Source organism: Chelonia mydas, chromosome 2 (genome assembly GCF_015237465.2).
Source record: "Chelonia mydas isolate rCheMyd1 chromosome 2, rCheMyd1.pri.v2, whole genome shotgun sequence".
Lineage (NCBI taxonomy): Eukaryota > Metazoa > Chordata > Testudines > Cheloniidae > Chelonia > Chelonia mydas.
Genome location: NC_057850.1, coordinates 49,933,453 through 49,948,385, shown reverse-complemented (window position 1 = coordinate 49,948,385; position 14,933 = coordinate 49,933,453). Strand labels below are relative to the sequence as shown.

The following is a 14,933-nucleotide window of genomic DNA, read 5'->3' as shown; positions in this document are numbered from 1 at the left end:
TAGAAGTCTCTTCTGATTTGCTGCAGTGGGTTGAATATCCTTTAGTGATGCAGACTTTCTCTTCACCAGCAGTGTTAATCATTGCTGAGGAACAGAAAACCAGAGATGCCTCGGAATAATAAAAGGACAGTATTTTTCTTTTAAAAACGTTGCTTTCTTTGTGGTTTTACTTCTTTTCTTCCCCATGGTTTCTTAATAATTTTGCTCCTTACAGCCAACTCAAGATGCAGATTGACATTAATGTACAACGTTGCTGGAAGGTGCTGATGGCTAATGGCTTCCTCAGGGGAGAGCATTCAAAGGAGGACAGTGATGGATCGTTTGTGGAATGGCATAATTAATATTTATAGCTGATCTAATTATACTAATCAGTATGCCAGCCAACAGCTAGCAATGCTAACTGTTTCAAGGAAGCCAAAGTGTTAATACTTTTTCAACAGACGTTAGTTTACACTGAGGAGTGAGTGGACGGTGGCTGATCGAATGCACACACGGTACTGTGGGAAATGATGCTCCACATTTTTTTCTGCACAAAGCCAGAGGCTTGCAACAGCCTCAACCATAATAGGGGGAAATAGACTTATGATTGGCAGGAAAGGCTGCAGGTTAGAGTATCACAGCTCGGAGAACTGAAGGGACAACCATGCTTCTCAGTACAGAGCTGTCCTGCTTATTATCATGGTAGTGGAAAGGGAGTTGACAAACCTCTGAAGAAATATGCTGGCAAAACTGCTTCATTCCATTCAGAACTGTAACCTGCCTAAATTTGGAGGCTTGGGCACTGAGCTACAGTGATAATTAAACCCAACTGAATGGTGCAAGACAGTTTGCCTAGACAATTGTATTGTAGGTAAAAGAAAACTGAAAGTTAGCCACTTGGAGGTAGATTGTGACTTTAGACACTGCCTCGAGCAAGGGTTAATGGGTAAACAGTACTTCCCCATGAGTCATCCCAGGACGCACTGTGATCCAGAGAGACATGTCTGAGACACAATTCCTGTCTTCTTGCTCATGGCCTATATGAGCAGTAAATTCCAGTCTTCTCTAATCCCCTTCTGCTCAGTTATTCTGACAGTGAATAGCAAATCTCCATCCATTCTCCACCCCCCTGCCCACTGCCCACCCACAGGTCCTGGGAGATCATAAGTGCTCCAGTAGTCCTGCTTACTCCTATGTACTTGTATCCAAAGTCCAGGGAGCCTTACCATGGTTGTAAGAGTGATTCTGACTACTATTCTGATTACTTTCTGTCAGTGCCTTGCCTGTGTGACTAGTTCAAGTCAGAATCTAGCCCTTGGGCCCCAGTCTTAGCACCCTTTCTCAAAATAAATAGAACCCACCCAGTCAGAAGTCCAACTTCTTTCAATGGGACCATTAAACTCTAATGCATGCATGTAAATCATGATTTGCGCAAGCATATATACCTTGTATACATTTAGTGAATATACAAATTCCAGTGCTTGTGTGTGCTGAGTTTTGTATGCATATGTTTCAAAATCTGAGACATTTGTTTGCTCTTTAAACTTAGTCCACCAGAAATGTTCTTGTATAGTATATGCTCCCTAACAGAAAGTTAAGTTGCCATCACTTTACCAGAGCTGCATAAATTAACTTTTTGTGAAAAGTCCCATGAATGGAAAACAGCTGTCAAGTATAATTCAGGTCATTACTGCTTAATATCATATTCAGAAGTAGTATCACATAAAATTAATTTCAATGAAAAAGAGACAACAGTAATAGACTTGGCTGTCTTTTTCACAACCTTGTGGGAATGAGCACTATCCAGTCTGTTTGGCAGGGAAGTTTGGCAATAGTTGCAGACTTGTGGGTGACACCTTCCCATTTCTCAATCAGCCAGTTTGTTTATGTAGCTCCTACTGAAATACAAACTTAATTTGTGCCTTTTGACTACAGAGGCAGTAGAAAAAAATCCTAGTTAACTACTACACTCCATCTATGACTTCATAAGTAATGTTTAAACAGAGAGATGACTGAAACAAAGAATACCAAATTGTTGACCTCCTTTAATTGTTTATAGTGTTTACATGTTTTTATTACAAGGGTTAAAAGCACACGTAACAGAATCAAATGTGAAATCCAAACAGGAGTTGTATTTAAAAATAACATTTACCCTCAGTAATGTTTATACTAGGAAGCAAATGCCTGAATTTGAAAGTGAGGGGACAGGGCTGTCATGTCTAAGAAACAGTTTCAGTGTGTGTTGACCCTCTGAAGGAAAAGAGAAACAAACATTGTAAGGAAAAATTGCACAACATTTTATACATTTTCATGTCCCATTTATAGGGATCTATATAAGCCATACTTTCACTGCTATTTCACACAGGAGGACAGACTCAAGATTGCTCATTGCAGCTCCAGCCTATAACTTCTCAGGCCACTCACTTACTTGATTTTCAGCACCATGGATAGTTCCACAGATTCCTTCTGAGCAGAACACCATTTACTTACCTTGCTGAGCAAGAAACATGTGTTGTGGTCACACATCAGAAGCTGCAAAACAAGATATGATTTTTTGGTTGGTGTTAACGTTGGTATATCTAGCTTTTTGTTTCCAACAGGTGGGGCGGCTTCAAACGTCAAATGATGCAACAGCAACGGACTGTTTTTTCATCCCTGTTGAGGATGTGCAAATGCCTTCTCTAGGCAGTATATAAATACAGAAACACGTTCAGTAATTAACTTTGTTTGAGCAATAATGACTTCAGGCATGGGCATTGCCTGGTGCGTAGTGATCAGCAGGGTTAAGGCTCTGAGGCATTGCCTCAACCCCTACACTCAGCCATAAATCCTTGTTACAATATGTGACTATTCAGAGGCCTTTAAACAACTGAAACACTGACAGGTCAAACTGATATGAAAGGAAGAAACCAATGCACATTTTGCCTCACCCACATGCAAGTGAACTAGCACACAAGTTAGTTTATTTCACATTGCTTTTAACCAGGGCCAGATTAAGACCTTTAGAGGCCCTAAGCACTGAAAAGATTATGGTGCTCCCCCCCATATATAATTCAAAATAAAAACAGTACTATACCATAAAATAAAATTTTATTTTTCAAAATGACACAAAATTTACATGTATGCTGAAATTAAAATAGCTTCTTTCTAGATTTTCCGATTGCAAAATTCTGGATAAGTTCATCGAAGCTGACTCGACGAAGCATGTCCGCTTCCATACACAACAGGGAAAGTGAATCAAGTCTGTCCTGACACATTGTTGTTCTCCGAGGGTTTTTTATTCTTTTCAGCTGAGAAAAAGAGCGTTCTGCGGAGCAGGTAGTAATCATCAATGTTAGAAAAATATGTAGTGTGATCTCTACATTAGGAAATACACATTGTATTCCATCTTTCAATATTGTGTCATGAAGATCAATGTGACTGAATTTCATTTTTCCTGTTTCATTAAACTTTGCACACATATAACAGTGGAACTGCTGTACTTCTCCACAGAGATTCATGTGCAAGTCAACAGGGTATGAGTCAACTAGCTTTTGGGAACCTTGTGAATATTGTTTGTCAGATAAGTCCATATCATTTAGAAAAGAAAATCTACTTGATACTTCTTTGTACACTTCACCTCTCCTCTTCATATGAGCTTCAAGTGTACCAATTATAGCAAGTAAGTAGGTACGCGAAATTTGTCTCTAGATTCAATGCTGTTTCGGTTGCACTGCTATCATTTGCTTGTTTTTCCCTGATTCGCTTGTGGGACTGGGCTTCTTTGTAGTTCGTATCAGGCAAGATATCTTTTGATATGTCTTCAAAACTTTCGAAATCATTCCTCAAAGTGTGTAAGTGGTCTGCTGATGATTGACAGAGGTCTGCACATGTTTTCAAAGCCAATTCTTTTTCTTGGAAAGCTTGACTTGTGTGGTAAAAGTGTTGTAAAATTTCATTCCACATGGTCAACATGAATACAAACTCTAGTTCTTGCATCTTATTTGCAATGTTTTCTGCCTCTCGTATAGTTTCTCCCTTTTGTGATTAGTCTTCAGCTATACTTTCAAATGCATCCACAATCTTTGAGTAAGATTCCAGAATTGCACTTGTTGCCACTGCATGTGCCTCCCAGCGAGTATTAGAAAGAGATTTCAACACACAATCATTGCCCAAATATGTTTTAAGAACTGCCCATTGGTGTGTTGAGGCAGAGAAAAATGTATAAAGTAACTGGACTGTTGAGAAAAAACTTACTGCCACCGCACAACAATCAAGAGCACTGCGGCAAACAAGATTGAGTGTGCAGCACATGGTATGAATATGGCATATTTGTTGTGTTCTAAAAGCTTCTTCTGTATTCCTTGATAACGCCCTGACATGTTGGCAGCATTGTCATAAGATTGACCTCTGCACTTCGAGAAATCTGTTTTGCAAACTTGGCACAGATAATGCCGTACTTGATTTGCAGTTTCTTCACCAGTGTGGCTTTTCAAATTGAGGAATGTTATAAATCGTTCAACTGGTTTTCCATCTATGGAGACACATATCTTAGTACAATACTCAGTTGATCAATATATGAAAGTTCAGGTGTAGAGTCAACAGATAAACTGAAGTACCCAGCAGTGCTTATTTCATCCACAATAGCTGAATGAACTTTGTCTCTCATTAGACCAATGAGTTCATCACATATTGTCTTGGATAAGTATGATGGGTTACCTTTGCCAGCATTCCCATATTTTGAGATATGGCCTGCTAAAAATAGGTCAAACTGAGCCACAAGCTCCAACAATTCCAATAAATTTCCATTCTGCAATGATCCAAATGTGTCATTTGATCCCTGGAAAGGCAGACCACATTCAGCTAATGTTTGAATAATAGCTATAACATGCTGCAAGACATGTTGCCAGTATTCACGGTCCCCTTTAATTTGTTCTTCCAATTTTCGTGTCAATCCAAAGCCCTGTCTTCGATTTAATATGTAAACATTGAGTCTCTGTGAGTAGTGCTATTTTCATGTTGTTCAATTAAAACAGTATTCCGCCAGTCACTAAATCCATCCGCAGCAAACTGGGATGTTGAAAGTTTATATGCAAAAAGTTTGCAAACAAAACAGTACACAGACCCTGCTGATAGTGAATACAGGAGCCATTCTCGAGTGTATTTCTCACCATTAGCTTTCATGCAGAAAAATATTTTTTGTGGACGATATCTTGTTTGTTTGCCATTGGTAAAAGTCGGACGTGATTTCTCAGATGGCCCAGTGTGGTGTTGACAGTCATTTGGTCCATGATCTATCCAGTAAGCTACATCATCGGTACTGAAATCAGCCCACATACCAGGATCTTTTCTCCTATTATTTACAGCATGTATAACTCAGAAGAATATATCAATAATAAAACATAAATTTATTGCAATACATGACAGGATCTGATTTCCTCGCATTATTTCAATCTACATTAGTAGGACGCCCCCCTGGTTTAGATGGGGATAAGTAGTAAAAAGAGAACAGAAAAACGGGGGAAGAGTGTGTAGTGGAGTATAAGGAAGTCTAACAAAGTTCTGTTTTTTCCCATGATGACTACTTCGATGCTTTTGTTGAAATATCAATTTTTTTAAAAAAAATCTCTCTTTTTTTGGTGCCCCCTGCTTTGCTGGTGCCCTAAGCATGTGCTTAGTCTGCCGATTGGGTAATTCAGCCCTGTTTTTAACTGTGAAAGCTGCACACCTGCTGATATTTCTCCAAAATTATGATACTTACCTACTTTGTAAAGTGCTTTGAGATCTACTGATTAAAAGTGCTATACAAGAGCTGGGTGCTATTATTGTTAGTCGAATTTAGCATAATGTGGAGAAGTCTTACAGAATTTAGTAACAGAGAATGGTAACCTTTCTGTACATTTTTAATCATCCTATTGGGAATTATATCCTTACTATAAATCTGATAAGATGGTCATAATCAAATGAGCAAATGTTTATAGGAAGGAGATAATTCTGTATTACATTCTATAGGTCTTTATAGTAGCTCCTGTATAACCCTATTTATTTCTTCACTGTTAGATTCTATACTTCTTCTTTATAAGGGTATGCCAAAGTACACTTTGGGCTGAATATATTATGGACCTGAGACTTGTCAGTTCTTCTATCACAAGCCTCTTACATTATGCATTGTCAGGATGTTGATACTAGTGCTCTTGGGTTATAATCTGAGAAGATTCTTAAAGGTTTTAGTGGCTGGAAGTTCTGACAATAATAACATTATTGTAAAACCATCTTGGTACCCATTTTCTAATTGTGATAAATAGAGCATGGTAACTGTGGAATTCCACATCTGGATTTACATTATGCAATTATTATGGCCTTGAGCCAGCAAAGCACTTAAGCATAGTTTTAAATGTGTGTGTAGTCCCTTTGACTTGAATGGGACTTCCCACATGCTTAAAATTATATGCATACTGAAATATTTTGTTGAATCAGGAGCTATATGTTGTATTTGTTGTAAAAACAGATTGAGATTTTTTTTAAAAAAGACAATGATTAAAAAGCTAGCTGCTAATGTGATATAGGAATAAATATTTTAATAGGGTAAATGAATCTTACGATAATTGTTTTGATTCATACTGTCAAGCAACTCAACATTCTGAAATGCATGCCATGGATTCATGCTTTTGTGAAACATGAAACCCCCAGCTTCTGAAATCTCCAGCTGATTTGTAAATGTCTTGCTGGAAAAAATAGTAAAATGCTTTCTGTCAGACATATTAATTATTTAAAGTTTGTAAAGTGCCTTGAAATGTAACTCATTTGTATGGTACTAGATAAATGCTAAGAATTGTTACTATGAATTTTAAAAAAATACCATACCAATAAAGTTGTTTCCAAGGCTTGTTAAAATAAGTGCAGCCACTTAGTACTACACTGCTACGTACACTGATCCGAAAACCACTGTAACTGGCACCGGAAGAAGTGCCTCAGTTTTAGGGTGATCCCCTCTAGATACAGAACCAGAGTAGGGATTCATATATTCATCTCAGCATGATAGGGAAATTAAAAAATGCCTGGGATGCCTCTGGGCCGCACTTATCCTTTCAGCTGCATTTGCAGCCAAAGTACGTTGAAGAAGTCCATGGGCTGCTTGAGTTCACTGCAGGGGGACTGGCAGACGTGAAAGTAAGCCGGTACGCCCCGGTACAGCATACCGGGGTGGATTGGCTTCCCCAGGCGCAATTTAAAGGGCCTGTGCCTCCCAGCAGCGGCTGGAGCCCCCGGCCATTTAAATTGCTGCCAGAGCCCGACTGCTGGAGCCCTGGGGTAGCGGCGGCGGGGCTGGGGCGGCAATTTAAAGGGCCCGGGGCGGCAGCGGCAGCTGAGCCCTGGGCCCTTTAAATCATCCCCGGAGCCCCGCCGCTGCTTCCCCAGAGCTCCGGCAGGCTCCGGGGGTGATTTAAAGGGCCCGGGGCGGTAGTGGCGGCCGGAGCCCCGTCCCCGGATCCCTGCTGCTGGAGCCCTGGGGAAGCGGCGGCGGGGCTCCGGAGATGATTTAAAGGGCCCAGGGCTCCGGCCGCCGGTACTGCCCTGGGCCCTTTAAACTCCTGCCAGAGTCTCCGGCTGCCGCTGTTACCCCGGGGAGGGAGTAGGAGGCACTTGTAGGTACAGGGTGGGCAGGGGCTGGCTCTGAACTCCCCCAGCTCCACCCCTTCTTCCCGAGGCTCCACCTTTTCTGGGGGCCAGAGCCCGCCCCAGCCCAGCTCCATGTAAGCAAGTCCCTAGACTTACTTTCACCCCTGGGGACTGGCCTTGGATACAAGCAATACCACCTTCAGGGAAGTGCAGTGATGAGCTTTAAGTCTGGGGCAGCATTGCCAACTCTTGTGATTTTATTGAGACTGTAGTAGTCTTGGGGTGTCTTATGAAAACATGGTGAAAGGCTGCCCACGCACAAGTATTCCCTTATTCAAAATGGCCACTATCTTCTATTACTACCAATGGAGCTGAAGCCAGCAAGATGGCCATCATTTCCCTATAGTTTACCTGCATGAGTGACGAGGCTGCCCTTAATAAAGCTGGCTGTCACCGCTCACTATTTTCAGTGACATTGAAGCCATGTCCACGGGCAAAATGACTGCCACTCAGAGAAGTTGGCAGGGAGTGGGGAGAGTAAGGGAAGTTCTCCTTCTTTCAAAAGGCTAAACTAATCCCATATTGTTTTTACTGTGACATTATCACTTATATGAATGATTTTTTGTAAATTTAAGGTTTTTAATATGTTTATCTGTAAATCATTAACCCTCTAAGTTCTATATGCATGTTTGAATCATGATGCATTCACTAGGTCATTGGTTCTCAAACTATTTAACATCCAGCCCTTTCTTATCAAATGAAATAAACTGTATGAGGAGAGAGTCAAGACAGTAATAGGAAATGGATGGCAATTTCTCAGTCTCAGAGATAAGAAGAAGGTAAGTGAAGTCTCCATCTGATCATCCAGATAGATATGTGCATTTGTGTGTGCATTAAAGATTGACTTTTAAACCTGAAATTACCACACAGACACTGGCAGAGGAGTAGCGGGAGGTTAAAAAGTCAAAAGACAATAAAAAACATGATCTGATGATTTTTTAAATCTAATGACTTTTTGAATTCTGACTCATGATTTTTGATCTTTTGAGGTTGGCCATACTAGTAGACCTGCAGTCTGGGCCTGATCCAAAGTCCAATGAAATGAACAGAAAGACTCCTATTGACTTCAGTAGGCTTTGGGTCTGGCCTTCTATGCAGATAAACTGGATCCAAAAATTTGGTCCAACTAATTTAGTTTGTATTTTAATTTTTTCACTCTGCAGTGTTCTTTCCTCAGCTGCCAGTAGCAAGCAATGTCTCAATGGCCTTTCTAGATGTATTGAAATTAATCTAATATTTTAATTATAAATTAGCTGTGCCATTACATAGGGTTTAGATGAAATATTTTAATTAAGTACTTTGAGCTGAGATTTATTAGATAGAGACCTTCTGAAATGTGTTACTGATTATTTATGTACGACCCTAAAGGCTCTGCACTTTTACTCATGGAGAGCACAACTCCCCACCCATGACCATTCACCACCTATATTCTCCTTTTATGGTGTCTTAAATAAAGCCAGTTGCATTTTTCAATATTTTTAAAGCTGTCAATTTTTAAAAAAGCTATACTTATGCATGCATAGTTCATTTTGGGATGAATACATTAAGACACAGAACTGTCATCAAATTAATGCTATAACTTAGAAACATCCCCAAAGCCTCTATTTAAAGGGCCTTTTTTTCATCCTGTTTTAATACCAAGCTTCCACAGTCACAAAAAAGCCATATGCTGATATTTTTAAAGCTGGGACTATGGATATCTATGGGGAGATTTTCAAAGGCACAAATGGGAATAAGGTGCCTAACTCCCATTGGCTTTCAATCAAAGTTGTGTATCTAACTGCCTTTGAGTCTGAATTGGCATCCAGAGCTACTAGGCAGCTTTGAAAATCTCAGGCATAATCATTAAACTAAGTCTTTTTTCCCACTTATTCCTACAGTAGTATTGGTGATTGAGTAGGTGTTGCTTTCTCCCCTGAGTCAATACTCAATAGGTGCACTAGAGAGTTGGGGTGGGTCACCCCCTTCCTGTGATTCCAGCTGAGGAAAGTTCCACAAGCATCTCCTCATGTAGTGTCTCTACACCACAACATCTGGAGAGTATGGTTTGCTGTACATGAAAAAACCGTTTATTTCTGGGACTGGGCAAAGATTGAGGAGATGGGCAGAGGTTCTTCTTTTGAATGAACAAGTTTGCCCATGCCCAGTCATAAATGCATTCTTTTCCTCCGGCATTTTTAGGCACTAGAAATGCATTTTCAGTAGGACTACTCACATGAACCTTCATAGAAGCCTAGAACCAACAGTAGACTGAACTGTATTGTATATTATTAGACATAAGTTAGGGGCTCAATAATGCATGAGCAGACCTCCTTATTTATTGCTGAGCAGAACCTTCTCTTACTTGAACATCTGCTTTGCCTCTACTACATCTAGGGTAGATTTAGTGGCAGATAGAGGAGGCGTAAGCATTGAGAATTGATGGTGGCCCGGTGGCTATAAGAAATTGAACATACAAATGTAACTGAAACAACAGGAGTTTTCTTTGTAAACTGTGACAGCCTTATAACTGGTCCATCGGCTTGACTGGTATCCTCATATATTGTTAATGCAATATCATGGTTCACAATTAGCATTATGAATCCAGCTCAGTGGAAGCTAGAACCCATGGTACATCACCCTTAAGGCACTCAGAGCTTCACTGAGCAAGCTGTGTTGCACAAATTGTACAGCAGATACATACATATATATCTATATATATCTCTAAGGTTATGTATATCTGAGGTGACGATAAATAGGAAAAAGAGTAGGATGATGGCTTAATGAAAACCAGATCTTGACATCGATGACCCCTCTCATTACTCTGTCAACTAAGGAATGAAATGAGAAAATATTGTAGTAGGTTTTCCCTCCTACAGCAGCTAGGTTGCATGAGGGTGGGGTTGTGAGGAGACTGAGGGAATGAATAATGAGAAAGAAAGCATGCTTGGATGTGCTGCTGTCAGTAGCCAGGTTCCAGGACAATAGATACTTCTGTATGAGAGCTTTAGGGCAGTGCTTCTCAAGCTATGTGATGTGGGGGACCGGCATTTTTTTTCCAATGTGCGCGCAGACCGGCACCACCACTTTGAGTAGCACTGCTCTAGGGAGTGTCTACACTGCAAAATAAATAAATAAATTAAATAAATCCCACAGCATCAAGCGTCAGAGACCAGATCAATTGACTAGGGCTTATGGAGTTCGGGTTCTGGGGCTAAAAACGCTGTAGGCATTCGGGTTTGGGCTGCAGCTCAGGCTCTGAAACCCTTCCCCCTCACTGGGTTTCAGAGTCTGGGCTCCAGCTCGAGCAGGAATGTCTACACTGCTATTTTTAGCCCCAGAGCCTTAGTCCGAGTCATTTGACCTAGGCTCTGAAACTCAATGACCACAGGTGTTTCTTTGCAGTGAACACATACCCTATAGGGCCTCATCCCATTCATTCAGATACCCCTGCTGCTATAATATATATTAGTGAGTAGAGAACCTCAATAGGGTTACAGTAAAACTAGGATATTAGGAACCTCTATCTTAGCCCTTATTAGAATTAAATGAGCTCCACATAATATTTTTTAGTCTTTTAATAAATAGGCTCACTGTTTTTGAAAAATTGTTCCCTCTTTCTTTGTGCTAATTTCTTAATATTTATGCAAAACAAAATTTCACAGTGAACTATAGTTAGATAGTACACAAGCAACAACAAAAAATGTTCTCCTGAAACACTAGTTGTTCTACTGAGACAGATCCCACTTTTTATTCAATGTAACTGAGATATAATATTACATAAAAGCAAGGCTTCTGCTGCTAGTGCAATTATTGTAATTCTAGCCATGTCTACTTTAGAGAAACAAAACAAATGTTTTGTTTTCAGTAGTTTTCTGTTTGCCTAGCTGATTTTACTGCTTTCTAATTTTGTAATCAATATCAAGATTGGATTTAATATTTGGTTTCAAGTCTCTGAAATGCTTTTTGTGTCCATGTCAAGGTTGCTTGGTCACATACACACCTTTAATTTGACATACAAACTATACTGGCAAACACATTCCCCTTAACAATGTGAAGTAAAGAATCCATATTCTCAACAACTTATGCAAACGTTTATTTTTGTTAAAATTATTATATTCACACACACACAGATTTACCTCAACTGTTAAGAAAGGTGCTATTTTTGTCCAGCTCATATAAGAATGTGTCTGGTCACACCGAAATGAGATCTGTTAACTAAAGTCGCCAATTAAATAAAACATACTCGGTATGTATACCTTATGCTTATTCATGCAGTCATGAGCATGGAAAATGACAAAGCTATCAATTTAAAATGCATAATTTTATCTGAAGTTTTAAAAATAGGTAAAGTGATAGGTAATGGTCTTGTAGCTGAGGGAAGCATGCACTGAAGGGCATGATGATATGATCTGGAATGAAATGACCTTCACAAATCGGTCAGATGAATATTTTAACAATAAGCTTCCCAGTGTTTCCTAACTAGAACTTTTTTTTAGACTGACAAATTTATTTGAGCATAAGCTTTCGTGAGCTACAGCTCACTTCATCGGATGCATTCAGTGCATCCGATGAAGTGAGCTGTAGCTCACGAAAGCTTATGCTCAAATAAATTTGTTAGTCTCTAAGGTGCCACAAGTACTCCTTTTCTTTTTGCGAATACAGACTAACATGGCTGATACTCTGAAACCTTTTTTTAGACTGTTACTCTTTTTGTTTCCCCTGCAATTTCCAGTGAACAAAGTGAGTATTTCTGGCATGAAGTAGTTCTTCAGGAAACATGGATAGCACAATTCCCTGCCATGCAGGCAATGTTATGTTCAGGGGCAATCTATTCTTGATCTTTGGAGACTGAAGCATTTTGAGAGCTGATGTTCTCAGCCTCCCCATGCTTTGTGTTTTCACACCGTAAGTTAAAGTGGCATTGAAGTCTCATTGTTTTAACTTCCACAGCACCTAATCATGGCTAGGAAAAAGAGGATGGATTTTATGGTAAAAGATGGGCCAGAATTTAAGTATGGATGAAACTTTAGGAATCCCAGCTAGACTGACAAATATCTGCAGGAACTAGATCAGGCAGGCAGGGGTTGTTGGGGACTAATGGGGCAAGGAAAATCTTATGCTGTTTTGCCTGGGGCTCCAGGTCACACAAATAGAAAGAATAAAGTTCTGATATATCATTTTTTCCTTAGTATTTTCTCTGGAGACTGCGGATCTACATCACATAAATAGAAAAGAAAAACAAACCAACCAAACAGAATTCTGAAGGAATGCAAATATGAAATTGAAGAAACACTAATTGTGGTATGTAAACTTTTGCTTAAATCAGCCTTTGTACCAGATGAGTGGCAGATAGCTAATGTAATGCTGATTTTTAATGAAGGGCTCCGGGGTCATCCTGGCAATTACACATTGGTAAACCTAACTTCAGTACCAGGAAAATTGATTGAAACTATAGTAAAGAACAGAATTATCAGACACATCGATGAACACAATGTTGGGGAAGACTCAACACAGCTTTTGTAAAGGGAAATCATGCCTCACCAATCTATTAGAATTCTTTGAGGAGGTATACAAAGGGTGATTCAGTTCCTATAGTGTACTTGGACTTTCAGAAAGCCTTTGACAAAGTTGCACACCAAAGGCTCTTAAGTAAAATAAGCAATCATGAGATAAGAAGGAATGTTCGTTCATGGATAAGTAATTGCTTAAAAGATAGGAAACAAAGGTTGGAATAAATGGTTAATTTTCACAATGGAGAGAGGTAATTAGCAGGGCTACCAAGAATCTGTTCTGGGACCAGTGCTGTTCGACATGTTCATAAATGATGTAGAAAAAGAGGTAAACAATGAGGTGGCAAAGTTTGTAGGTGATACAAAATAATTCAAAATAATTAAGTCTAAAACTGATGGTGAAGAGTTACAAAGGGATTTCATAAAACTTGGTGATTGGGCAACAAAATGGCAGATGAAATTCAATTTTAATAAAAGCAAAGTAATGTGCATTAGAACACATAATCCCAACTATACATACAAAATGATCCCAACTATATATATATAAAATTAGCTGTTACCTATCAAGAAAGAGAGTTTGCTGTCATCATGGATAGTTCTCTGATAACATCTGCTGAATGTGCCCTAGCAGTCAAACATCTAACAATGTGAGGAGCCACTAGGAAAGGGACAGGAAAATATCATAATGCCACAATATAAATCCCTGGTATGCCCTCATCTTGATTACTGTGTGTTGCTGTCATGGCCCAAGATATATTAGAGTTGGAAGAGATACAGAGAAGGGCAACAAACATTATTAGGGGTATGGAAGAGCTTCCATATAAGGAGAGATTAAAAACATTGGAACTGTTCATCTTGGAAAAGAGATGTACAGAGAGGGATATGATAGATGTCTCTAAAATCATGAATGGCATGGAGAAGGTGAATAAGGAAGTGTTATTTATCCCTTCACATAACACAAGACCCAAGGATCACCCACTCTTGGAAGACAGAATTCTGGGCTAGATGGGTCATTGGTCTGACCCAGTATGGCTATTCTTATGAGGCAAACATTAGCAATCATATCATGTGGTTTTATCACTACCTTCAAAAGAAATGCAGACACAGGAAGTTAAACATTTGAATGGGCAAATTCATTTCAGTAATTTCTACAGGCATTTACTACACAAAAGACAGTAGAAGCAGTTTGGCTGCATATCACCGGATGATAGAAGTAGGATATGGCCAGCCCACATAGAGGGCCATGCAGAACACTATTCTGTGGCTGCTGAATTTATTTATTTATTTTCAGGATAGAGGCAGACATGAGAGACGAAGAGATATAGTCACTGTGTCTGCAGTTACTTGCATAGGATGGGGCACAGCTACTGAGGAGATTACATTTGTACAGTGCAGCTTGGATGGGAAACAGATTATGTCCCCCTATGCAAAGTCAGTTCTCTTGGGCTTTGGGTAGGAAGATACTCTGACCCAAATGAATGTAAGGATAATCTCCACTAGAACATATAATTCAAAAGTTAATGACATCTTAAATAGTATTCTAACATTCATAAATAGAGGATACTTCACCTGTGGACATTAGACATTTGAATAGATCTCTGTTTTTGTTGAATATGTTCTTATTTTTACAGAATCTGAGAGACAAAACCAAACCTATCATAGTTTTTAATGCATCCAATACTGTCTATGTGAGCAGGTGCTGTGAGCAAAGTCTCCAACACCTTGAAATATCAATTTGTTATGAGTTGACACCAAGTATAAAGTGATTGGCTTTGAGGCAATTTTGGCCATGTTATCTTCAGG

General features: G+C 39.5%; 1 long non-coding RNA gene across 2 annotated transcripts in view; it reads left to right on the top strand.

Annotated features, from left to right (window-relative positions):
- The window catches only part of LOC122464227, a 70,427-nt gene that overhangs the window by 41,793 nt on the left and 13,701 nt on the right, over window positions 1–14,933 (top strand). For both annotated transcript variants that reach the window (XR_006288169.1, XR_006288168.1), the window contains exon 2: window positions 12,810–12,921. This is a non-coding gene — a long non-coding RNA (uncharacterized LOC122464227). The remainder of the gene's footprint in view (window positions 1–12,809; window positions 12,922–14,933) is intronic.